Source organism: Myotis daubentonii, chromosome 2, assembly GCF_963259705.1.
Source record: "Myotis daubentonii chromosome 2, mMyoDau2.1, whole genome shotgun sequence".
Taxonomy (NCBI): Eukaryota; Metazoa; Chordata; class Mammalia; order Chiroptera; family Vespertilionidae; genus Myotis; species Myotis daubentonii.
In genome coordinates, this window is record NC_081841.1 from 12,647,119 (window position 1) to 12,674,849 (window position 27,731).

General features: G+C 45.2%; 1 long non-coding RNA gene across 1 annotated transcript in view; it reads left to right on the forward strand.

Annotated features, from left to right (window-relative positions):
• Positions 1-931: 931 nt before the first annotated feature.
• The window catches only part of LOC132225999 (uncharacterized), a 73,338-nt gene continuing 46,538 nt past the window's right edge, over positions 932-27,731 (forward strand). Inside the window, exon 1 of the long non-coding RNA XR_009450996.1 lies at positions 932-1,041. This is a non-coding gene — a long non-coding RNA (uncharacterized LOC132225999). The remainder of the gene's footprint in view (positions 1,042-27,731) is intronic.

Below are 27,731 nucleotides of genomic sequence, written 5' to 3' on the forward strand. Positions count from 1 at the left end.
TGTGCTGTTCTGGAAAGCCCGGGGATAAATCATGATTGGTGAAAGCAGATGCAGTCACTCTCCTTCCACTTGCCTCCCAGGTTTGGGTGTGGTCAGGTGCTGCAATGCTGGCAGGGAGGCAGGAGGCAAAGTTGGCGGGGGTTTGGGAGCCTCCACACTGTTTTCCATAGTGGTGCCTCCATTTGACAATCCCACCAGCAGGGCTATTTGTTTCGCTTTAAGGAAGTATGGGTGCTTAGTTTTAAGAGTGAAAAGATTTTTTTCCTCTCTCTCCTCCCCACCCAACTCCCTCTGATCTAATATTAGTTATAATATTACATCTGATCATCCTTTAGATGTAAGATTTTCCTTGATCTGGGCAGAGTAAGTTGGCTCCCCTTCTACATGCCCCCCCCCCTCCGACCCCTCAGCACCCTGAACCTCTCTTTTTGTAATACTCTCCAAGCTTTGGTCAGAAGCCCCAAGTGTCTGCCCCAGAGCAAGCTCTGTGAGGGCAGATCAGGCTTGCCCCCTTCCTGCTGGGCCCCTGGCCTGGTAGACAGCACATAGTAGGTGCTCACAAAATGAATGCTGGCCGACCGAATGAACTGCAGCCTTCCCTGTAGCCCTTGCCATTCTTCCCTCCACTCTCTGCTTCTGTTTTTAAGTGGCCTATTGGAGAAAAGGGCATGGATGATGAAAGTGGGGATGGAAAAAGGGGTTGAGGAATTTTGCGCAAATGAGCCACATTCAGCAGCAGCATATTCACTGCATTCTTTAGAAGCCTGTGAAAATCTGGCAGACAAAAAAGGGTCTTGTGAGTGGGTGTCAAAGGATGAGCGCAACCATGGACAATTTTTAGGAGCGGAGGCCGGGGTGAGGAGTTGCTATATCCTCTTGGACAAGAGAGAAAGATGTTTTCTAATTTAAAAATGTCTCTCTTTTTATTTAAAGGGCCCAACGGGTGGCTTGGGAGTATTTCTGTCTCGGAAAAGCAAATCTACTGGGTAAACCTCGAGAAGAAGTCCTCTCTGGAATGAAGCTGTGCCTCTGGGTGAGACGGTAAGACGTCCTGCTGTCCACCTCTTTTACTCAGAGGTGATCATTGAAAGCGAAGAGGTTGATTCTTCCTGTTTCTTTTTTGAAAACATTTTTATTTGAAGTCATTCCAGGTCCATAGAGAAGTTGCAAAAATAGTCCAAAGAATTCCTGAGTCCTCTTCATCTAGATTTCCCCAAAGTTAACATTCTACCGCATTTATTTGATCATTTTCTCTCTGTAGACATAGTATCATGATTTTTTTTGAACTCCTTGAGAGGAAGTTGCAGACACGATGTCCCTTTACCTCTAAACACTTCAATGTGTATTTCCCCAAGAAATAAGCACATTCTCCTACCATGATCAAAAGCAGGCAATTTACATTGATGTAATTGTATGTCTAACCCACAGATCTTATTCATATTTTGCCAGTTGACCTGATAAAGTCTTTTATAGCATAAGGAAAAAACCTTTTTCTGGATCTGGATTCAATCCAGGATCATGTGTTGAAATTAAGTCTCTTTAGTTTCCTCTGATATGAAACAGTCTTTAGGCTTTATCTTTCATGACCTTGACATTCTTCAAGGATATGGGCCAGTTATTTCTTTTAATTTTTAGAATTACCATCAATTTGTGTCTATCTGATATTTCCTTTCTAGTAAGGTGCAGGTTTGCCCTTTTGGCAGGAATAGCACAAGAGGGATACATTGTCTTAAAGGGTGATTGAAAAAAGGCGATGGTGTCAAAGGGCTTGGTATTCAAGAAAGATTGGAGCCCTGACTGGTTTGGCTCAGTGGATGGAGCGTCGGCCTGCGGACTTAAGGGTCCCAGGTTCAATTCCTGTCAAGGGCATATACCTTGGTTGTGGGCACATCCCCAGTGGCGAGTGTGCAGGAGGCAGCTGAATTGATCTTTCTCTCTCATCAATGTTTCTAACTCTCTATACCTCTCCCTTTCTCTCTGTAAAAAATAAATTATATATATATATATATATATATATATAAATATATAATTGATATATATGAAAGATTGGAAGCATCAGAGGGCTTATTATCCCAGGCCTTAGTCTCACTCGCTAGAGACGCACTTTAGGAGTGTGACCTTGAGAGAGTCACTTCACCTCTGAGTTTCAGTCTCCCAATCCGTACAATGGAAAGCATGTTAGCGGCTTATATTGATTGCATGCTTACTATGGCTGGAGGTTGTTCCAAATGTCTTACGTGTAGTGGCTCATTTAATCCACATGACGACCTTATCGCAGGCGTATTTGTAAACGTTATTATTCTCCTTTTATAGATGAAGAAACCAAGGCACAGAGAAGTTAAATGACGTGTCCAAAGCCACACAGATGAGACATAGTGGAAATGGGACTCCAACCCGGTTATCCTGGCTGGGCTGCTTGAAATGATAATTTAGAAGGTTGTTCATGAGGCTAATAGGAGGACATGTAGGGCAAGCACCTGACCTAGTGCCTGGCGCATAATAAGCACTACATGATAATTGTTAGTATCTTCCTTAATTCCATGTGTGTCTTATTCTATAAGGGACTGGATCAAGGAGACGTTCCAACTTGATGACATTGAAGTGATCAGGGACCTAAGGTTACCTGAGTCCAGCTGACATTTATGAGGCCCGTGGGCCTCACGCAGCAATGAAGTCAGCTGCGGGCCGGGCTAGGGGCAAGGGAGAGGAGGGCAGCTCAGCATCTGCACTTGGCCGTGGCTCTGGGGCATTCACAGACGGTCAACGTCCAGTGGTGGCTGGGCCAGGGGAAGGAGGCCTGGAGAGGAGAGAGACCACCAATGCCATTTGCACTGGGTTTGGAAGGCTTTCAAGGTGCCTTATCTTAATGGCATTTTTCTCAGGCTGCCTAGTGTGTTTGCATATCCGGAGTGCTGGCAGCTAGAGGACCGCTGAGCTAGGCAGCCAGATCACATCCCGCTGGGCACGGGCGGGCTCAGATGCTCTGGGATTAGACTGTGTGATGTTGAGAGGGGCGGAGGTGATAGTTGAGTTCAGCAAATCCCCCATGGCCATTTGTTTCCTTGCCTTGATAAGAGAGATATCAAGCGAATGGTATGTTACCTGTGTGTAGGGCAGAGTTATTGACTGGGTCCCATGGGAAGGTTTCAGGGCTCTATAAAGTCCTTGAATTGTAGGCACAAAATTGTGAGTGAACCTGTGTTTGTTTACGTGTATTTTCCTGGAGAGAGATTCTCAGTTTTTATGAAATCCTCAATGTATTTTGTTACTTGAAACAGAAAAAGGATCATTGGTGGTTAGGGAGAGAATGTTGGAGGGTGGGGGGGGGGGACAGGAGGGAGAGAGAGAGAGAGAGAGAGAGAGAGAGAGAGAGAGAAGAGAGAAAGAGAGGGAAAATTATTTCACAATAAATATACACAAAATTACTAGGAAACCATTCATCGACTTTATGAAGTATAAACATTTTCTTCTTAACCCAAAATAAACAGACCTCATATCAGCATTCCAATCATGAGAACACAGCTGCTTGTGTGTTGGGAAGGAGTGGGGTGGGATGTCATATGTGTGTGTGTGTGTGTGTGTAGGATGGGGTAGGGATGTGGGAGAAGGGGAGGGAGGGGGGTGTGGGGCAGGGCTCTCTGGGGAATGCAGAGAATGGGAATGTGGGCTTCTTCCTGTCCTTTGAAGGAGCACAGAGGTTCCTGCAGCCTGCCCTCAGCTGATGCCCCAAGATTATGATCCTGGATGGCAATGATGGTGGCCACAAGGTGACACAACCTGTCCTTATTTCTCCAATGGATCCTTGGGGGTTTCTGCTTCTCTTCTGATTTACAAATCTCACAAATGATTCATGTCCCCTGAAAGGAACCCCGAAAGTGAAGTGAGCTGTTTAGCTAGTTAACCCCTGCTTCTCCAGGGGAACCCTTTGCATTTCTGGGATCTCATTCTGGGTGTGGCTTTGGCCTGTGGTTTCTTGGCTACTGATTTTTACAAAAAAATGTATGTTTTGTTGATTTCTTACAGAGAGGAAGGGAGAGGGATAGAGAGTTAGAAACATGGATGAGAGAGAAACATCGATCAGCTGCCTCCTGCACACACCCTACTGTGGATGTGCCCGCAACCAAGGTACATGCCCTTGACCGGAATCGAACCTGGGACCCTTAAGTCTGCAGGCCGATGTTCCATCCACTGAGCCAAACCGGTTAGGGCGGCTACTGATTTTTTAAGGCTTAACTCAAATATCACTTCCTTTCTGGAAGCCTTTTGTGATCTTTTCAGTCAACATTTAATCATTATTTTTTTCAATGAATATTTATTAGGAGCCTCCTATGTGTCAAGTACTAGTACTGTGATGGGAGCTGGAGAATAAAGTGGAGAGCAGAGCGACCTGGTCCCCACTTGTGGTCTGGTGCTGGGAATAGAAATGGATAGCATCACATTATATGCTAAATTGGGGTGGGGTCGAGTGGGAGCTCTTCCCCATTTCTTTTCTTGTGGGAGAATTCTGGCCTTTTGAATTTTGACTAGTGAGTTTGGGATAATGGGTGTCTCGGTCCTTTCCTCTTTCTCTGGTATGTGATCCACTTTGCAGGATGCACACATTCTCCTTGGCTTCTTTGAAAGTGAGTTTGACATGGTTAGTTCCCATTTGGGTCCTGGCGGGTCGTGTGCAGTCAATGTCCAATTCAGCCTGCAACTGACCAGGTGGCCAATTGGTCTGACCCTGGGGTTTGGTATGAAGAAGCCTACTTGCCCATTGACCTAAAGTCACATTCTCTAATAGAAGCTTCTTTCTAAATTCTCTCTCATTTGGTTTAGAGGCAGGGAAAAGGACACATTTCCTGGGCTCTCTCAAACCTCTAAATAGTATTGAAAGTAAGATTCTGAACAGAACTAGTTTATTCCCTTATAGGACCTTTCTCAAATCTCTTTGATAACAGGATGTCTCCCCCCAAAACGTCTATACACACTTTTAATCTTTATAAAGGCAGCGTTTATGAAAATACATTTCCTTTTCAAAATTGAGCTAGCGATCAGCACAATCTTTGGCATAGAAAGGCATGGCTTTTAGGGATTATTCTGAGCATTGATATTATCATCATATTCACTCACAAACCCCCATTGTCCCCTGGGTGTGTGTGTGTGTATGTCTGTGTCCAATGTGTTTGTCTGGCTTGACGTTTCACTTGTCATTCATGATCCATGCTGATCAGAGAGATTCATTCAACCATCCATCCATTGAATAAACAACCCACTATGTGCCAGGCACTGTCCTGGGCACTGTGGACACAGTGGTGAGCAGTCAACCCTAAAAGTCAAGGTTTGTGCCTCGCAGAGTTTATTTTCTAGTGGAGGAGCCAGAAGGTACATAGAACAAATACTGTAATGTCAGGCAGTGATCACATTTTGTATTATGAAGGGAGAGGATTGAGCATCTTCTCTCTTGCTGTGACACAAAGACAATTTTATTTCTGGACATATTCTGTGCCCTCCCCCCCAAAGCTTTCTAGAGCAGTACTAGACAGACCTCTTTGTTCATCACCACTTTCCTTTTACATCTCTGAATCAACAGGACACTGCTCTGCAGATTCCAGTCATCAGCACGGGCATCTCTGGGAAATGAGAGGCTAGGAGAGAAAAGGCAAAACTTGCGAGAGTAGCTAGACTTTGCAGCAACGTTAGAAGAAAAGAATGATGGGTGCTCAGATCGGATCTGAATAGTGGTCAAAACACACGGCTGGAGCAGCCCGCAGGGAGCAGCTGCTGTGGCTGTGGCTGGTCCCTTCAGTTACAGGGGAAGATGTCCAGCTAGGAAGATTTATGGAACGATTTAACCTCCACCAGATAGTCTTCATTCTACCGTTATTGATGACTCGCTGAGTCCTGGCGGTGAGCTTGGGATGAACTAAGGTGCAGGTGGAAGGCACGGCCTGGGACTGAGGAGGCTTTCCTGTAAGGAAGGGACAAATCAAGCTTCCCCGGCTCTCGTCGGCGCATGGGCTGAGAAGGTGGTGACATCTCGGAGGTGTGAGTCTAGCTCGACCCTCATTCCCTGGATTCCTTTCACACCTCCGACTTCCTGTTCCTTCCCTCGGCTCTTCGGGGACGGGTGTCCCCGCTGGCAGGCAGGCCTTCGTGGTGACAAGTGAACCGCATATCGAACCGGCCCAGATATCTCTGGGATTTGCTCTGCGAGCCCTGGCATCACATGTTATGTTTATAAAAGTCGGGAAGCGAGAGAGACTGGAGAGGGGAGGCACGAGGAGGAAACGGAGGAGCACACACCGAGGCCGCTTGACTCCCCTGAAGAGAAGCAGATGTTTCTCCTGTTATGGTTTCCGCTTCGGCAGTGGCTGAGATGTGGGGGTATCGCCCCTGGCTGCTCCCAGGGCTCGAGCTGGGGGGTCTGAGCAGAAGCGTGAGGTGGGCCAGCGGTCCTTCCTCTGAGCTTTAGTCACGCTCGGGCCCGAGGAGACCACGCTCTGTTTGCATCCCCTGCCAGGGATCCGTGTGTGGGGGGAAGCTCTCTGATTGCCAAACTGCCTCACGTTGGCCCAAAAGCCTCCTCCTGGATGGCCCCCCTGGTTGACCCCAGCCCAGGCCTGACCCAATGTGCATGCTCAGGGCAACCTTTCCCGTCTTTGCGGCCTCACCCACTGTGGTCCAGCATCCCACCTGGGCCTCAGCACCCTGGGCTCAGCTGCTCCCTGATGTGCTTCATTCCCAGGCAGACTCCCTCGAGGCGGGGCTGGGAGCTTCGCTAGACCCCCCTGAGTCGTGGTGTGCACACACAAGGCCACAGACTAAACACTGAGTCAGCGCTCGCTCACTGCTCTCCCCAAGCTCTAGTTTCAGAGGGAGGACCCCAGGGCTTTACTGAGAGAAGCAGTCTCCCCCGGTCTCGCTGGGTGGTTTTAAGGTGCGGCAGCAGCAGGATTGCTGGGAAAGTTGTGGGTGGACCAAGGGCCAAGTACAACGAAGGTATCCCTGGGTCAGCATTTTGTCTGAGCATCAACCCGGCCGCTCCCTCAGCCTCACCCCTCAGAGCGGTTCATGATAGGACCCCCACCTTGCGCTTCCGGAAGGGGAAGAGGTGGTCAGACACCTGTCCTCTCCACAGCCCCGTAGGAGGACAAGGAAGGGTGCTCCCTTTTGGCAGGGGAAGGAGAAGGGCCCCAAGAGGGGAGAGGGTTGCAACTGCGTGAGGGCCAGGAGAGCTGGACACAGGTCTTAGAGCCAGGGCTCCCAGCCCAGTGCTCCCTTCTCGGCAGGCGGCTGCAGGAAACAGCTGGGCTATGTAATGAGGAAACAGGGACTTAGAAACTCAGTGCTGGATTCTTAAGGAAAAAAGAAACTGACCTCCCACAGTGAGACGATCAAGGCACGGTGCCTGGGCCAACTGGGCATTTGTTCAGTGGCCTCTGCACTGACCCAAATCTGCAGTTTTCCATGGGTGGGGAGGATCCGTTGGCTCTTAGAATCTTGACCCAGTAGCTGGGACCTGGGAGTCTGCTTAGCTTGCTGATCAGGGGCTGGCTATAGCCGGAGCAACCCGGTGAAGATACGGGTTGATGATGCATTGGTGGGAGGGAGGGCTGGCCATTTTGTATCTTAGAGAGGTAGTTCAAGGGTCATGATCGGTCATTGTTAAGGCATTTCCAAGAACAGCCCATCAGGGGAGCCCACGGTGAGGGTGACGAGCAGCAGATTCCTGGCCACTGCCCGCATCAGCCTGTGCTATTTCTGTTTTGTTCTCTCCATACTGATGGACCTATTCGTGGATGGGAGGAGGAGAGGTGTGAAGGGGAGGAGAGGTGTGAAGGGGAGGAGAGGTGTGAAGGGGAGGAGAGGTGTGAAGGGGAGGAGAGGTGTGAAGGGGAGGAGAGGAAGAGAAGTACTTTGTCATTTAGCATGACACACATTTCTGGCACCTCTTTAAAACACAAAAACCAAAAGCTAGAGGATTCTCTTCCACCCACATTTCTGATCTTAGGAAAGCATCCAGTTAACACCACTGTCCTCCAGCTCTCTCTCTTCCATAGTGCTATGTCCCCAGGAGTGAAAGTTAATAAAAAGAGAGTCTGACTCAGGCAATGTCCTCACATATCTTTTTTTTTTTTAAATATATTTTATTGATTTTTTACAGAGAGGAAGAGAGAGAGATAGAGAGTTAGAAACATCGATGAGAGAGAAACATCGATCAGCTGCCGCCTGCACATCCCCCACTGGGGAAGTGCCCACAACCCAGGTACATGCCCTTGACCGGAATCGAACCTGGGACCTTTCAGTCCGCAGGCCGACGCTCTATCCACTGAGCCAAACCGGTTTTGGCCCTCACATATCTTAACCATCGCCCACACATCAGGTAAAGAGGACTGAAACAAAGGTTTCACAAAGTGGGACTCTTTACCTTTGCACTCTACAGTGGATTCTGATATGTGCTATTCTGCTGTATTTTATGTCACTAAAAAAATTTCTGGATGACCCACTAATGCATAATTGAAAAAACTCTTCTAGAAATCTTTGTAAACAGACTCACAGCCTCTCATAAAATGGCTTCTCAACCTGGCCCTTTAAATACAGTTCTTCATGTTGTGACCCAACTATAAAATTATTTTCGTTTCTACTTCATAACTGTAATGTTGCTACTGTTACGAATCATAATGTAAATATCTGATATGCAGGATGGTCTTAGGCGACCCCTGTGAAAGGGTCGTTGGACTGCCAAAGGGGTCGCGACCCACAGGTTGAGAACCGCTGCTGTAGATGATACCAGTTATGGCCAGGTGCTCACTGCTGCCCACCCACACGGAGCAGGAGGGTGATGGGAGTAAGGTTTCATATCCTTAAAAAATTATTACTAAAAAAAAAAAAAAAAAAAAAAAAAAAAAAAAAAGGGCTTCCCAATAAGGAACCATGAAGCCAAGTAGGGGAATATAAAAAAAAAATGGGAGTGACCAATTTAACTTCATTTATCCTGTTTTTTGGCCTTTGTTCTTACTCTTTTCTTCTCTTGAAACATTTTCCAGTTTCTCTGCCTCCATGCAGTCTTCCGGTCTCTCAAGGATCACCTCTTCCAGGAAGTCTTCCCTGACTACCTTTCCGTGCTTGGAGCTCTTGCAAAACATTAGACTCTCCTTCTTATTTGATGCATCATCATGCCTTGTCAGCAGAGTCAGAATACCTTAATGATATTTGTATGTTTTGTGGTTGATTTATTTTAGAGAGTCTGCTCAGCTTCATATACTACCTAGAAGCCATGTTTGTGAGGCAGGGGTCTTAGTATAGTGAACTAGAGAGTTGACACTTGACCAAAAGCTGGGATAATTAGAAACTCTCCCTGAGAATTTGAAACTGGAAAATGACAGAAGGAAAGGTGGTGGCAGTGAGGGGGAGAGGGAGAGAGAAAGAGAACTTCCTTATTATCAGTTCCAGAATGATGTGAGGTCCCCTTACACTCTTGCTCTGGGGCCCTGTGACATAGCCCTGTGTCTTTATGTCTTTATAATCTATTCCTAGGGTGACCATATGTCCTGTTGACTGGCCAGTTCTGGTTTATGTCTATTCTCCAAACATAATTAATTCTAGTGCCCCATCTACTCTTAAAATGCACTGGTTTTGATAGTATGGTCACCTCAGTGTACATGAGCGATTGCACATTTATATTGTCTATAGCTTACGAAGCAATTTCACCTATATCCGCTCATTCTCTTTTCAAATCAGTCATTTCCCCCTTAGAACTACTCCTCCTTCTGTGTGCCGCCATTAGCTCCCTGTCATCTAAGAGGAGTTAGACTCTTCCTTCTCCTTGACCTCAAGAATCCATTTATTCCTTAAAAAACAATCAAATGCCCACCAAGGACCAAGAACTGTGCCAATTGCTGGGTGTATCGTGTGGCAAATGAAACAGATCATCGCTGTCTTCTCTGAATTTATATCTTAGCTCAAGAAACACCCACAAATACATAGTTTCAAGTTGTGATGAAGGAATAGCAGGCTCTCTGTGCGAGAAAAATGGGGTGGGAATGCGGCAGGTCCATTTTCATCTCTGAGGAAGTAACATTTGAGCTCGAATCTGGAGTCAGAAGGAGCCAGTTAATGAAGCGATTGCAGTAGCAAGGGTTGGATGGAGTCTTTACAGTTTAGGCTGAACACTTTTGAAAACTATGTGGAGACCGGGTTGTAAGGGGCAAAAATGGAAGCAAGAAGACCAATTAAGAGTCTACTACAGTTGATGATGGCTGACACTAGGAGTTGTAGAGAGAAATAAACGTGGACAGGCTGAAAAGGAAGGTATAGAAATGAAGAGAAACACGGGGCAGCCCATCATTTCTTTCCTTTCATTTCTTCCTTACTTATCAGTCTTGGTAGAATGTGTGTGTATAAGAAATGAAAACAATTTAGTTTTGTGCAGTGTTTCTACTGTTCTGGCAAAAAAGAAAGGAAGAAAGGAAGAAAGAAAGAAAGAAAGAAAGAAAGAAAGAAAGAAAGAAAGATGTACATAAGACCTATGAAACAAGAATTGTGTGTTTTTGGTGATTCTGTTAAATGTTCTTGTATTTGCATTTAAAATGGACAGCCCAGCCAGCATGGTTCAATGGTTGATCATTGACCTGTGAACCAAGAGGTCACTATTCGATTCCCTATCAGGGCACAGGGCTTGATCCCCACTGTGGGGCGTGCCGAAGGCAGCCAATCAATGATTCTCTCTCATCACTGGTGTTTCTATCTCCCTCTCCCTTCTTCTCTGAAATCAATAAAAACATAAAAACAAACAGACAAAAAATGGACATTGTACAATATAGAGATGAATGGTAAAATTCATGCCAATAATTCAAATTTTTAATTTTCTTTTATTTAGAGTGGCATTAAATAGTAATTAAAGGTACCACGAAAGTTGCAAGAGAGACTGTGGAAGAAAGGAAAAACGTCACACTTTAATAGCTTTAGTGGCCCTTCTCCTCCTGCATGTTGAACAGGAGTCCCACGTGTTTATTTCACACGGAGTCTTGTAAATTATAAAACTGGCTGTGGGTGGTCCATCAGGAAATGGTTGGGAGTCCCACATCACTGAGTTTTGTTGGTTCTACCAATTACATTTCTTTTCTGTCTGTCCCCTGAGTCTTATTAGCCTGGTGGTGTCTTTAAGATTGCTCCTTCCTTCATATGCTTCAATTCTACCACTCTATGAGATGCTCCCTTCCTGCCCCCCATCATTCTTTAAGGTGGGTTGGCATGTCTAGAAAAAAGCAGAGAAGAGATAATGTATAGGGAAGAGAGAGGACTGTAGGTTTAAGGACAGGTATGAAAAGTAGGGGACAAGAGGAAGGGAGACTCCATTGGGGGCCATCTGATGATCTGGTTGAAGGTATAATCAAAGCCCAGGGAGATGTAGGAATCAATGTATTGACTAAATCCCGTAGTAGACATGTAGAAATGTGTAGTATATTTCAGGGCTGTATCATGTTTTAAAATATGGCTTTCAACACAAGAATCACAATGTAGCAGTTTCACTGGATGCTCACAAGTTCCATTTATTTTCTTCTGGGACTCAGAGAAAGACTCCATTTCTCGCCGTTTGCAGTTAAAGTGGGGCCGTGTGGATGCATTTTGGCCAATGGAATATGGACAAGAGTGGTCTATTATCAGTTCTGGGGTTGGCTCTGAAATACTTAGTCAAGGATTCAGTGAAATATGGTTTGTGAGCCAATCTGGCCCACCGCCTGCTTTTGTCAATAAAGTTTTATTGGAACATGCCACACTCATTTGTTTGCACATTGACTCTGGCTGCTTTCACCCTGCAACAGCAGAGATGAGTAGTCCTGATAGAGACTGCAAGGTCTGCAAATCCCAAAATATTCACCAAAAGTTTGCCGACCCCTGCTGTAGCCTTCTTGTGGGGGTGCTGTGATGTGCCACCCACTTCCCGCTTTAGCAATGAAAATCTTAATTCCTTACCTGCCTGGAGTGCTGCCGGAAGATGGGCCTCGTCTGCATCTAATGACCAGTAAATACAGGTTCGACAGCATGACCACCTGTCCTAACCCAGGACACCTCTGAGAGACCACCCAGCTCCAGAAATCTCCATTGGGCTGACAGAGACCTTGGAGGGAGGGGAGGCTGTATTGCAGCTCACCTTCTCCCTCTGCCCAATCTTGCATCCTTGCCTTGCTTCCACTTGTGTCCATCCCAGAACACTCCCTAATAAATGTCCCACACTCTGATCTCCATCTCAGAGTCTGACCTTGGGGAATCCAATGCGCATCAGCTTTTTCTCCCCTTCCAGGGGGCTTCGTATTTCAGTGTCTCAGATGGCAGGCGCTGAGTTCCTGCATCACTACTGTGAGGACAGTCACTCAGGAGCATCTCCAGATGTGCTTTACCTTGTGATGAGGGGCAGACAATCTATCTCTACTGTGTTATGCTCTCAGATTTGGTATTGTTTGTTGCAGCAGAAAGCTCTATTTATTTTGACAGATATACTCAGCAAAGCACGATGTTTATGGCCTGAGAGGTCCTCGGGAACTGAGACATACTGAGGGACCACAGATTACATGTATTTTCTCCTAGTCGCTACAGAGCATCTTCCCTGTGAGTGGGATAGAAGGCCAAGTGACTCACACCCATTATATGGTTCTCTTTAAGTCTCTTTTTTTCTCCTTCTCACCAAGCACATATGTAGGCAGACCTCATTTTATTGAGCTTCACTTTATTGTGCCTCACAGATGTTGTGTCTTTTTTTTTTTTTTTTTTTTTTTTACAAATTGAAGGCAAGGCCCTCCACCAGCAAAATGTTTATGATTCACTTTATTGAGGTGGTCTGGATGTGAACCTGCAATATCTCCTAGGTATACCTGTAGCAGAGTTCTTATAAGTTAAAGGTGGACATGATGTGACTACACCTCCACCCTGTTGGAGGCTCCACCCTCAAGGCAACTTGGAGCAGCTTGCATTCTGCAATAGTTGGAGAATGTAGCATGTGGATGGCTGAGTGTTGGACAAGTGGGGGATCAAAATCAAGCCCAGATGTCAGTCAGTCTCCCCTATCCAAGCCGTGGGTCTGGACAGGGCTCAGAGGAAGAGCCTCCAGTGGAGGTCCTCTGGAGCTGAACATAAACACCCCCACTGCTGACTGCCCACCAGGCATGGCTGCACTTGCGTCCCCTCCACGGTAGGAGTGTCTGCAGAGGCAGCTGGAGCCCAGCGTGGTCTTTTGTCTCTCTCTCTGAAATCCTCCTAGGACACAGGTGTGCATCCCCCACCATCAGCCGACAGAGAAGATGAATCAGCTTCCCTGAAAGCCATGCCCCAGAGCAGTCTGTCAGCTGCAACTCATCTGAAGGAGCCTGGTCTCCCTCCTGACCACAACTAATGAAAATGTGTGGCGTGCCCAGGGAAAAATCTGTGTTATTCCTTAAAGGAACAATACGAACCACAGATGTGTAGCATCTGGCATGGTAGGGATTTCCCTGAGTGAGGAGATCAGTAACTGGACCAGCCAGTTCATGAAATGCCTTTGGGCCCTAGTATTTGCCTACTTTCAACTCTGGATTTTGGTTCTCAGAAGGGCAAATGCCTCTTCCTACCACTTGGCATTTCTTTTTAAATAGACATATTTTTGTTGATTTCAGAGAGGAAGAGAAAGGGAGAAATAGAAACATCAATGATGAGAGAGAATCATGGATTGGCTGCTTCCCGCACGCCCCCGACTGGGAACCGAGCCTGCAACCTGGCATGTACTATGACCAGGGATCAAACTGTATCCTCCTAGTTCATAGATCGATGCTCAACCACTGAGCCACTGTGGTTGGGCTCATTTGGTATTTCTTATAAAATGTCCCCCTTTTATCTTCTATGGTTTTTGATGAATATGACTGAGATATCCCAAAGCCTATATCCCTATACCATCCATGCCTGTACTGCCATCCTTTATCTAATTTATTAGGTCTCTTTCCAATTGGGCAATTAAGGAAAGCCCAATCCAACTTGCTTTAAACAAAAACTATACTTATTAAATAATGTAACTTAAAGTCCAGGACCATTTGTTTTCAAAATCAGGTATAGCTGGATCCAGGGATCCAAATGATTTTTCTAGGACCTGGTCTTAGACCATTTCTCCACGTCTAGATGGTTTCCTTCTACACTGGCTCCAACTTCAGGCAGGCACTGGATGGGCTTCCCTGGCAGCTCCAGGCTTATATCGTACCAGGTTAGCTAGCCTATAGGTAGAGATGGCCTCTTTCCCAAGAACCCTGGGATAGGCCTGAATAGACCATCTTGGGCCATGCACATGTTCACCTATGAACTAATCACTATAATCAGCAGAGGAGATTCCCATATTTGTCCAGGCCTATGTCCCTTGCTTACCCTTAAGCCTTTAGGGCAGTGGTTCTCAACCTGTGGGTCGCGACCCCTTTGGCGGTCGAACGACCCTTTCACAGGGGTCGACTAAGACCATCCTGCATATCAGATATTTACATGAGGATTCATAACAGTAGCAACATTACAGTTATGAAGTAGCAACAAAAATAATTTTATGGTTGAGTCACAACATGAGGAAGTATATTTAAAGGGCCAGAAGGTTGAGAACCACTGCTTTCGGGCATAGGACCTTTCCCCAAAGGAAATCAGGATCCTATCATGAGAATAGGGTTGAATGGATATAGGACATGGCAAATCAACAGACATGATACATAGCCTGATTCTCAAGTTCAAATTCATTCTGGTCCACATCCCCTTCTCTCATCACTGTAACACTTTACAGTTGAATATGGGTTGTGCATACTTCCCATGTTTCTTCCACTGGGACTGAAGGACCTTCCTGGAAATATAGGGTGGGATGTGGGTAGGATATGGGGGTAGAAATAACATTGTATTTCCTCATTTGAAATCCAGTGACATAACAGGAAAACAGGCAGCTTCGAATCAGGGGAAAATAGTCACAACAGTTAACAGTCACTTTGAAACAGGGTGCAAATGGGTTTTACTGGCAAAGACTGGGGGCCAGTTCTACTTGTGTGTGTGAGTGCTCCTCTACCGCATGGTCCCAGGAGCTGCCTCCAAGTTCAGGTAGGATGCCCAGATGTGCCATACTTTGGGGCCAGCTGAGCACTTGTTGAGTCTATGTGAATCATTGACCAATCAGTGGTCAGGGTTCTATCCCTTATATTTCTCTTATCCTACCCTATGTGGCTAACATTCCTGTGCACCTAATACTCACTGAACAGGTTTTGATTGGGTTAAATTGTGATGTAGATACCAGTGCTCAAGCCTGAGAGTCAAGAGGCTTGTGTTGTAATCAAGTCTCGTGACCTTGAGCAAGCTAAGTAGCCACACCAAGAGAGCACTGAGCAGCTATTTCTGTCTAGTACTTCTAGTTTGCGGTACTTACACTGCCACCTGACTCACAATGACCCTGAAAGATAATCCAAAAGGAAAAGGTAGCCCAACCCAGGTGGCTCAGAGGTTGAGCGTCAACTTATGAACCAGGAGGTTACAGTTTGATTCCCGGTCAGGGCACATGCTCAGGTGTGGGCTCCATCCCCAGTGTGGGGCATGCAGGAGGCAGCTGATCAATGATTCCCTCTCATCATTGATGTTTCTATCTCTCTCTTCCTCTGAAATCAATAAAAATATGTAAAAAACAAACAAAAAGCCAAAAAACAAAAAACATCAAATCAAACAAAAGGAAAGGGTAAGCTTCTTTCTAAAGGTTAAATTTAAGGCAAAAGCTAGGTATAGTCAAAATTTCCCTGGACATGCCTATAAGTAATCCATAAAGTAGTTTAAAATGCTTTGTGATTACAACAAGAATTGGTAATACTTGTGACGTATGTGAGGTGGATATAGTACATATTTAGTGAGAGTACATATTCCAAAGTGCCATATTAAAGTACAGCCATTTAAGGCAGCAAGATCTTCACACCCAGGAAGGGGAAGAAGAGCAATTCCACATTTCTGGTTTTGGGATCATTCTGGGGCACATGTGCATTGAGTGGATTATCAAGAAGAATCTGGACTATTTAAATTGTTGTTTTTATTTCTCTCTTGTCACTAAGTGCAAATGGGTGGATTCATGTCAGTTAAGTGTGTGATGCATTCCCCCAGTCTTATTCCATTAAATGTGTTGATTATAGATTCAGAAAGTGTCAGGCATCGGGCTGGGTGTAGGGAATTCAGTGGACAATAAAATAGATGTGATTTCTGGCCTAAGGGTATTTACAGTCTTCACAGATTGTTTTACAGACAAAGAAATGAAGCTCAGATAGGTGACTGCCAAAGATGGCTCAGCCAGTGAGGAGCAGGGCTGGGATTTGAACCTGGGTCTTTTGGCTTTAACCCTAAGCTTTTCCCAGTTACTCCCTGCTTTCAGTGTAACTACAGTCACTTCCAAAGCCGAAATCAGGATCCTGGAGTTCATTACAGAAGAAACAGGCCTCTGGAACTGGCCACTTGCCTTGGCAGTTGGGATCTGGAACTGAGTTCGTATTTGATGTTGCATCGTTCCCTCCAGAAATGGGATGGGTTGGAATGGAATGGTAATGAGGGCTCTGTTTGTTCCAGAGGGCCCACTCCCTCTCCTGCCCACCAGTTGTAATGGTTGACCACCCTCTTTAAGCCCCTTATTGATTACAAAGGGTTGCTTTCTTCTTCTGATGCAAGTGGCTGAGCCAAGGGCAGTTAGAGCTGTGCCATGGCCCCCAAAATTACTGCCTTCCACATGAAATATGTCAGGCAGCTTTCCCAGGAGCCCCTTTCAAAGACAAAGAGGCTGGATCCCGCCTTGCATCTCCCTTCTTTGATATCTGATGTGTATATGTTCCTCCCCCATGTCTACTCCACATGGCCTAAGAAACTGGGTGCCCCGTCTCCCAGAATCCCAGGCTGTCCATGAGCCTCTCAGGTCCCATCCCAGGAGGAGCCTTGAGGATGCCGCCAATAAGACCCATCAAAAGGCTGTGGTTGGCCCTGGCACTCAATGTGCTGACCCAGCCCACCACAGGGGTGGTGGCGCCAGACCTGGGGCTCCTCCTAAACTGGGCACAATCATTTGGGTACATTGAAGAACGCTCTTCATATTGGAAACAGTGGTGACTCCCTTCCGTTCCCTAAGCCAGGGAAGATCTGGCTTCATTTTATGAAGGAGGCGTTTGAAGTGAGCAGGCACTCAGGTTAGAATTGATTCCGTTTTATTGCTTCTGTCACAAAAGATAAAAATAAAGTGTTTAGCCCAAGGAAAGTTGCATTCTCACATAGACATGTGTATTTACCCTTTGGAGAAATGTCACTAATGATGTTTTAATAATGTTGTATGTACCTAGAGACCAATAATAAGAAGAACTTATTATTTACCAAAGCAACTGCTAGCTCCTTAATGATGGGCTAAGTATCAGCTACTGGCAGGATCTGTAGTGGGTAAGTGCTGTGTAATTACCAAGCAAATTCATCATTATTTCTGCCTTATAAACCAGAATATGTGTTAAATAATACTTTGGGGCCACTGAAAGTAATTACTGAGCCCCATCTCTGTAAGAACATGTAATTATGCTATGGTTGCCCTGTGTTTACTAAGCAAACCTATGCAATTATTATCAAAAGCCCAAAGCCTGCCCTCAGAGCCACAAAAGTGCACCCGAGGGCAGGTCTGTGCCTGGCGCAGAAGCAGCATGTGCACGGGGTCATGAAGGACCGGGGCCTCTACTTTCCAAATTCCAGCGCTGCCTTCATTCCTGGCCTCAGAAAAGCCACAAGCATGGCTTTGTGAAACAAGTCCATTGTGTCTTCCCTTCTCCCCACCCCGCCCCACCTCAGCCCAACCCCTGCTCTGACCCCCCTGCTGTTCCAACCTGCCAATTCCTACCACAAGGCCTGCTGGGACCTAAGCCTCTGGCTGCAGAGGATTCAGTTCAACAGTTCAAGGAAGCTCTTTCGAAGGCTCACCTTGTGTCAGGAGTTGTCATGGCTGCTGCGGACACGAAGAGAAGTCCCCGGCTATGGAGGGCTCAGGTGGGAAAGGCAGGCAGATTTCAGGGATGATTGGTCTGGTGTACAGACTCTGCAGAGCATTAAGGTCAAGAGCACGGGCCCTGAAGCCAGGAGAAAATCAGAGGGCCTACATTAAAGATCACTGTGTGAGTTACAGGAGGAAAGTGCTGGGAACCGTGCCTGACACGCCCAATGGATGTTCCACACGTTTGCTATTATTTTGACGTGGTAAACATGTGGAGGAATGCACGTCTGAATCCTTTAGCACTCAAATGTCACCATGAAGCACAGTCTTCCCAGCTCCTGCCTAAGAGAATGTCCTTTTCCTCCTTGAGCTCGTGGAGCATTCCATCTGCTTGCCTCTCATGACAACCAGCATTTTCTACCAGGCACCGTGTTAACTGGTGTCGATGTCCTGACCTCCCTTACTGAGCTTGTTGAGTCCCGAGTTAGGATTTTATTCATCTTTGTGTCCCTAACACCAAGCACAGGGCCAGTAGTGTAGTAGGCACTCATTACATGTTTGTTGAGTGAATAGCAGTCACTCAATAAACACTTGTTTAAAAAAAAAGAAAAGAGGAGCCCTTCAAAGTCCTATTTGACCATGTGGCCAAGGCAATGAGCCAAAACCACAGATTTTATTCTGTTTTTACTAATGTGGGTACATGTGGGGGAGTTGGATTTTGAAAAGATTGCAGAAGAGGTTTCTTTAGGACTCTGCTGTGTGAACAAAAGACTAATTAAAAACAAAGAAACAAAGGCCCTAAGCATTATGCTCTTTTCTGCTCACTTGGTATTGATGGGATGACATTTGACGGGGAGGCTGGGTCTCCAGGCAGGACCCCAGCTTCTTTTTCTAGTGACCCCAAGCCCAAGCTGCCAGGAGATTCACAGAGCTGAAAGCAGTATTGTTAACTGCTTTTTAGGAGGTCCCCCTGCTGGTCCCAGGTCACCAGGCTTCACTGTTTGCTTGTGTGTTCTTAAGCCGGGGCCTTTGGTATTAGCAAAAGATTAGATTTTTCTGTCTTCATCATCAACTGTTCCTCTCCCACCCACATCCCCCACATCCTCTGTCCCTTTCATGCCCTCACTCTCAGCATCTCTCTGGGTGAATGTTAATGAGGCTGAACACAAGCTGGAAGGTCAATGGCCCGTGGCTCTTCCATAGGCACCCTCTCTTGGGTGGATTCTTAAATGTGATAATAGGAACAATAACTAAATTGGTATACTTACCCTTCAAAGAACCTTCCCAGATGTTATATTCTTTTATTCTGACCAACAAGACTATGTAGGGGGAATTTTACTATTTGCATTTGGTGGTTGAGAAAAGTAAGACTCAGAGATGGTAAGTGATCTGCCCATCTTCACAACCAGAGATAGTAGAGGAGGACTCAAGGATGCATATTCTACTTCCTAATGAGAGGGGTAGAAATAGAATATTGGGGACCAGCTATAATTGTAAGAAATATTAATCATGCTCTATTAATTGTGATTGTTTTTGTTCTGATTAACGAAGGCGTATTCTAACCGGGCTGGGAATTGAATGTGGGACCTGGGAGCTCACCTGGACATGAGGCCCATCCTCTCCAACTAGGAGCTGCCTATTATCATGGAAAGATTAGCAACCTTATTGCAGAAACCAGAGCCTCCAGCCCTTTGCATATCACTAGTCCTTTGCATATTGCCAGTCCTTTGAAGACCCCCAGCCTTTGCATACCTGCAGGCCTTTGCAGATCTCCAGCCTGCATTACCTATAAACTGCCCATTTGGCATACCCTTTTGTCAACTTCCTATGTAATCTTTGTCCTTCTATCCAATACTAGAGGCCTGGTGCATGACATTTGTGCACTGAGGGGGTCCTTCAGCCCAACCTGTGCTCGCTCGCAGTCTGGGATCCCTTGGGGGATATCCACCTGCCAGCTGCCCCTGAGGGGTCCTTAGCGCTGCTGTGGAGGGCAAAGATGCTGCGCTCACCAGCCGTGAGCCCAGCTTCTGACTGAGTAGCACTTCCTCTGTGGGAGTGCACTGACCATCAGGGGGCAGCTCCTGCGTTGATCGCCTGCCCCCTTGTGGTCAGTGCGCATCATAGCAACCAGTCGTTCCACCGTTCAGTTGATTTGCATATTAGCCTTTTATTATATAGGATAAGCAGCTGGCTTATGATGGAGTACAGAACAGATTTTTGTGGATTACCTGCTGCTCTCCCATACTGCCAGCAGTATTAGAATAAACACTCATATAGGATTCAACCCTGTCTCTGCTTAATTGGCTCAAATAGTGACAGGCAGTGTGGACCCATTGATTGTCCAGTTATACAACCACACACAAATAATAAAAAATAATATTAATGAAATGCTTACTATATATCAGGGCCTGTCCTAAGAGCTTTGCATGGATTAACTCATAGTCTACATGTTAATCCTAACTAATAGATACTCTTATTCCCTTAATAAATGATGACATGGAGCCTCAATAAAGTAAAGCAACTTACATGAGTTATCCAGCTAGTAAGCACATGAACCCAGGAAACTGGTCTCCAGAGCCTAACTTCTTCAACATGACCTAACAGCTTGGAATAAGTTTCAGTGGTTCACATAAACTAAACCTTGCTGTACACTAGACAACCTGGAAATTTCTCATTCATGAACTAATACTCTGAACATATGTTTGTTACCCAGAGATAAGCTGGAAGCATCCATTGCCTAGTTTTTGCATGGTATCAAAATTGATAAAGAATAGTTTAATAAACAACGTTTCTTAAATGCTCTTTCAATCTCCTTGGGTATCTTGTTATTGAACAGAAAGAGTTCGTCCACCTGGAACTAGCAGAGCCACACACTAGACACCGAGAATTGCAGTGGAGAAATGTTGGCTATTTCACTGATGAATGGTGCCACCCAGGATACTAGTGCTCAAAAGCTCCAACTCCCCCATGGTGTGTAGGTTACAGACTACTAGAATATAGGGCAGAAATCACAAGACATTGTGGGTTAAGGAATTCAGAGTCTTGCTGGAAGCTGATTGGTTGGAGATGAGGTAAGAGTAATACATCATTTCTTCAGATCTTAAGGACAGTTCTGAGGTCTGTTCTGTGGCCCCTCTGTCTGGTTTCATGGGAAAGTAGCCAGGGGATCTGTTCCACCTGAGGGCTCAGGAGCTGAAACTTAACTTAGGTCAAGATGTTATCTATAGCCTGACAGAGCTCCTGACTATGTGAGCTATTTTCTTCTGCTGCCTTGGGCTTGCTGATTATCTGGTCTCTGAGGGAGAGAGAGAGAGAGAGAGAGAGAGAGAGAGAGAGAGAGAGAGAGAGAGAGAGAGAGAGAGAGAGAGAGAGAGAGAGATAGATACAGAGAGAGAGAGAGATACAGAGAGAGAGAGAGGGAATAATTTCTAGAGCCAGGATTTAAAGTTAAATTTAATCAGTCATAAGGACCCTTGGTTTCAATCTCTTGAATAATATTACAGGAGATCCAATTCCTAGATCTCAGCAACATTTCTTAAAATCCTCTTTTACCACTTCCATCACTTTCAATGTCTCCTAAACTTCACAGCTGGCCCCAGGCCCTTTTTCTCTTCAATACTTGTTCTGACTTTTCTGTTAAAATCTCTGCTAAAAGCCAAGCCATGTGATGACTCCTGGCTCTTTCCTCCTCCTTCCCATCTTTGGGGCCTTTCTTGGTCTTTCCAATAGCTCTTTCTCTAGTGTAAACATTTATTTGCTCCTGTTTCTTATATTTGTACCCCACTTGTTAACCTGACCTGTGTAATAATGTCCAGTAACTTAAAGGCTGAAAATAACTCTTATAAAATAGCCCTAGCTGGTTTGGCTCAGTGAATAGAGCAACTGCCTATGGGCTGAAAGTTCCAAGATTCGATTCTGGTCAAGAGCATGTACCTTAGTTGCTGGCACATTCCCAGTAGGGGGTGTGCAGGAGACAGCTGATCAATGTTTCTCTCTCATCGATGTTTCTAAATCTCTATCCCTCTCCCTTCCTCTCTGTAAAAAGTTAATAAGATATATTTATAAAAAATTAAATAAGGGGAAGATGATGAATGACCTAAGTTAGAATTTTCTTGATGAAAGAGAGGTTGTAGAGTGAGGTAGAAAGTGAGTATTTTCTTTGTCTTTCTCCCCATCACAAATGTGTTGACTCCCAAGCATATTGCTAGAGGATGGGGATAAAGACATGAGTAATAAATTATCTTTGCCTTCCGAGAGATGCTCATTTAGCTGGAGGGACCAACAAACAGACAGATATGACATTAATATCACACTAGGAGTAAGCATGAGGGCTATGGGGGCACCTTGGAAGCCTTTGTGAAGAAAGTGAAGCTAAGTTACTGAAGCTAATATGAAAAACAACAGGACTGAAATTGGGATTCCTTTGAAAAGGAACTGGTTATTTGTCCAGAAGACTGAGGGACAATGGTGGACTTGTTCACTTTTCTAAGAAGAGGAGACTAAGCAGGGGCTCAGCATGCATTTGTTAAATGAATGAAAATGGTTTGGAATTTGCCTAATACCCTACTGTCCTGATCCTAGGCGCTCTACTTACATCAAAATAGAGTCAAGTCCACTTCTTGCTAGAAATCCTTCCAGACCATCCTGTCACACAGTGATCTTCTCTGAACCCAAAGGTGACAGCTAATTTTCAAGCTCCACTCCCTCCACTTTACACTGAGAACATATATCTTGTTCTGTGGCTTAATCTTACCACGTGTTTCCAGTTTTCCCCATCAGACTATGAGCTCCTTGAGGATGGAGGTCATGGTGGGTAAATCTCTGTCCCTCTGATGTGGGTGAGTGGAGGGTGCCCTATTAGTACCCCAAGAGTAGGAAAGGATTGTAGAGGCTATCTCTTCTTTAAAAAAAAATTAATATATTTTTCATTGATTTCAAAGTGGAAAGGAGAGGAAGAGAGAGATAGAAACATCAATGATGAGAGAGAGTCATTGATTGGCTGCCTCCTACACACCCCACACTGGGGATCTAGCCCGCAACCCAGGAATCAAACCATGACCTCCTGGTTCATAGATTGACACTCATCTACTGAGCCTTGCTGGCCGGGTGAGACTCTCTCTTTTGAGGTCTTCATTTACAGATGAGGACACTGAAGCCCAGAGAGTGGGTGACCCTGAATGACATCTCTAATCCCCTTCTCTCACTTAGGCAGGATGGGCAGATCTGGAGGGACTTCCGGCCTCAGCCACATGCCCTATAGGGCTAGCATTTTCCTTGAGCTCTTAGACCAGACCCCTAGTCATCAATAAGAAAATGTTGGTATTTCATATAAAGATCATATTTCTGGTTTCTCTGAAAAATGTGAAGATCTGGCCTACACTGTTCCCCAGCAACAATCAGCTGAGGCTAAGCATCTGACTGGCAGGGACTCACTGTGTATCCTACTTCCCACCATTTGTAGTTTTCTTGGTCACTGCCTGCCCAGCCTCTACATGCATTGGGGCTTGTAATGCATGCTTTAGGCTCTTACACTGGGCTTGGGTCCTGGGTATAGTCATTAAAGTAATATTTATCAAGTGTCTAATATGTACCAGGCACTTTCCACTGAGAATACAAAAGTGAGCAAAGCAGACAACAATCCTGACTTCCACGAGCTTCCATTCAGTGGAGGGACATAGCCAATAAGCCACATAACTGGTTATATAGGTTATTAGAATGTGATTAGTGTCGGGGAGAAAAAAGCAGGGATGGTAGATTGGAAATGAAGGAAAACATGGGGTTGCAAGTATAATAGGTTGTAAGTTAAAGCTTTAGGAGGAGGATGACATTTGAATCAAAACTGAAGTTGAGCAGAAGGAGGGAAGAACATTCCAGGCAGAGGGAACAGAGAGTGCCAAGGCCCAGAGTCTGTGATGTGGGTGGCCTGCGTGAGCAAGCAGACAGTGAGGCTCTAGCAAGTAGCTGGAGATGAAGTAAAACAACTGATGAGATCCTCTTCACCTAGGACCTTGTGGATGATTATAAGAAGCCTTTTTTTCTAAGTGAGAGGGAAAGTATTGGAGAGATGTGAGCAGGAGAGTGACCAGAGATGACTTGAGTTTTCAAGTTGTAAAAGCATCGCTCTGCTGCAGTCTTGAACATGGAGTGTTGGTGTCTAGGGGTTGAATAGGGGGAACAATGAAAAGGCAACTGCAATAATCCAGAAGAGACAGACTGGTGTCAGACCAGGATGGTCATGGTGGAGGTGAGAAGTGGTCAGATTCCTGAGAGATTCTGAGACTTTGCAGATTCTTGGTGACGTTTCCTTTTCAATATTCCTTCATAAGGGCCATGCCTGGCAGAGTCCCAATTTTGAATTTCATGGAAAAGGAGTTGAAAGTCTCAGTCTCAGGCCCTTTCTTCCCAGGAGACTCCTGGGCTCTTTGTGCAATTCAATCAACCCCTTCTCTAGAGCTCTGGTGCCAAGAGAAGCAAAAGTGCTGCGAAGCTTCAGAAAACCACAGAGAAGAGGAGCCACAAACACTTCTTTTTCTCCTTTTTTCTGGGGCCAGGGAGTCAGCCTTTGGGTCTCACACTCCTTTTTTCTGGGGCCAGGGAGACAGCCTTCGGGTCTCACATGGGCAAAGGGAGGCCCCTCAAATAATATATTCCCAAACCCCATAAGAAACCCTTCCAAAATGACTTGCTTTTTCACCCAGAGAGAAGAGGATGGTATCACTTATAAAATTTCATCTCATAGGCCCCTGTTACTTAGAGGTCTTTGCAAAAGAGAAGCTTGTGAAAAAAGATTTGCTTCTTATAAAATAGGAGAATAGACTGAAATTGGTGTCGCTGGTACCTGAATTAAATTTGAAAAAATGAGGAGGTATAGGGAAATTCTTGTCTGTGGAGTCTCGGAGGCCTACACCCAGAGCCTGGAGCAGCAGCCGCTGAAGATTTCTCTGAAATAAAGTCGAACACGTTATATTGCTTGTGCAGCATTCACTCTATGGTTTTGGCAATTCTGTTCCAAGAAAAAGAGAAGTTTAACAACGCTAACATTTTCTGGACATTGAGGTCCTACAACTAATTCTTGCATGCTAAATAGAATATTACATATGTAATGGGTTATTATGTAAGAAGGATTAATAGGAATTGTCATTTTTCTCCTACTTCACCTTTATTGTCCCCATCTTATCTTGTGTTTTTTTTTGTTTTGTTTTGTTTGTTTTTATCAGCATCTTATCATTTCCCATTCTTCATGGGGCATTCTGAATCATTACTATTCTCTCATATCCTCCAAAACCAATTCAGCTCTTTTTCTCAGCAGATAACTTTAGTTCTCACTTCTTTGAGAAAATAAAGGACATTAGTTATGAAATTCATTACCTTGCTTTCTCAAAAATCTACCTGTTTCTTTGCCCAGCCTCCCCTCTTTCCCTTTTGTCTGAGAAGAGGTGTCTTTGGAGGAGGTAAGAAGACAAAGATCAACCACTTAGTATAACATGACCTCCCACTTTCTCTAGAATGATCATCACCTCCTCTTCACTGCCTCCCTCACCATCCAACAAACAGGCTCAAATGTTTCCCATTCTCCTAAAATCTTCCCCTGCCTTTGCCTTGCTCTGCAGTCACTGCCTCATAGCTCCTCTTCATGGATGACCCTCTGGATGAGCTTGGTTCCATTCTTGCCTTGATTTCCCCCAGTGTCTCAATCACTCTTCACACAAATCTATTATTTGGCTTTAACCTCTGTCACTTTGTTAGAAACCCCACAAAAGTCCCCAGTGATCTAATTGCCAAATTTTATGGCTCCTCTCTGTCTTTATTCTACTCTTTTGCTAATTCAAAAAGCATGGTCCATGGACCCAGGATCAAGGGCAGCACCTGGAAGTTTGTTAGAAATGCAGATCTTGGGCCCTACCCTTGGCCCTACTGATTCACAGTGAGCATTTTAACATTATCTCCAGGTGACTCAGAACACTGATGCTCAATCTCTCTATGCCGTTTGACACAAGTCTTAGAACACCTTTATGCCTTCCATCCTACCTCTTTCTCTTGTTTCTCCTACTCCCTCTTTAGTTATTTTTTAATCTCCATCTCTTGCTCCTCTTTCTCTAATAGTGCTATAAATACAAATTTTCCCTCGGGTCCTGCCCTCCCTGCTCTTGTGGCAATTTCTGTATCCACTGGGAGCTGCTTTCTCCCAAACCTTCAACTACCATGAAATGCTGATGACTCACATTTCTACCTTTCTCTTCAGAGACTCAGGCTTCTCTTCCAACTGCTTTCCAATTTTCTGTCTGCCCTGCAATACTTAAAATGCAGCATATCCCCCACAGAACCCCTTATCTTCTCCATTCTCCACCCTACTTCTCTTTCGGGTTTCCCATCTTTATTTTTTTAAAATACATTTTATTGATTTTTTACAGAGAGGAAGGGAGAGGGATAGAGAGTTGGAAACATTGATGAGAGAGAAACATCGATCAGCTGCCTCCTGCACACCTCCTACTGGGGATGTGCCTGCAACCAAGGTACATGCCGTTGACCAGAATCGAACCCAGGACCCCTCAGTCCACAGGCCAACACTCTATCCACTGAGCCAAACTGGTTAGGGCTCTGGTTTCCTATCTTGATCCATGACATCAATAGCCCTCCACCCTTTCACAAACATGGGAGACCTTGGGGTCTTCTCTTCCCACTCTCTTACCTCCGTGACCAATTAATCATCAAACTTCGACCCCAGAGACATCTGTGCACTACCACCCCTCTTCTCTAGTCCTCTGCCATTACTAGGATTTAGGCCCTTGTTATCTATAACTTGGATTATTACATAGCCTCCTAAGTATTCTCTTACCCTCACCTCTAGTCTATACCCTCCAGTATACTCTCCACCCAGACATCAGTGCGTGCTTCCAAAAGTACTCACCAAATGATTATTCTCATTGCTTCTAAAACTCTCTAGTGGTTAAGCATAACCCACAAGATCATGTCTAATCTCATTATTTTGGCATGCAAGGTGCTCCATGATCTGAGCCCTGCCTATTTCCCTAGCAAAATCTCCATCTGTCCTCTACATCCCAGAAATACATTTCTCACAGGTCTTTTATATACCTTACACTTTTTTTGTGTGTCTGCTCACACTTTTGCTCTTCAAGCTATTCCCCTCTCTAGAATATCCTTCCCTATAATCCAACTCTTCTCATCCTTCAAGGCTAAATTCTAATATGTCCACCTCTGTGAAGCATTCCTTAAGTTCTGAATAGAAGTGACTGCTCAGGCTTCTGTGCTCCAACGAATACCCCATTCCTACGGCATCTATTAAATCTGGATGTGGTAGTTTACTGAGTTCTAATCCCTGTCCTTACCGTGCTCAGTAGGCCTTGTTAGGGCAATGGTTGTGCCTCATTCATTTCTGTGTCCAGTGTCTAGTGTATAATATAGGTCCCATAAACACTGAATTGCTTTGAATCAATAGCCATTGCCCTTACTTCTGTGATGTAAACTATGTTTAAAGATAAAAATGCAAATGTCTTTATCTATTTGGCATATCAGATGACTAAATTGATGTTTTGACAATATTCTGAATGAGCTGAGACTTGAAGCTCCTTGAGAACATTTTCTGTTTTTAAGGTATCATTATGTAGAGGGGGTGGAGGTGAGTGAGGGGGATAATGGTGGTGGTGGGGGGTTCTCCACATGCCTCTGAACCAAGGAGTTTAAACCTTATGCCTATCAAAGCTATCCCCATTTCCAACCACACCCCAAACATTGTACAAAAGATACCTCTGGTAGCCTTGAC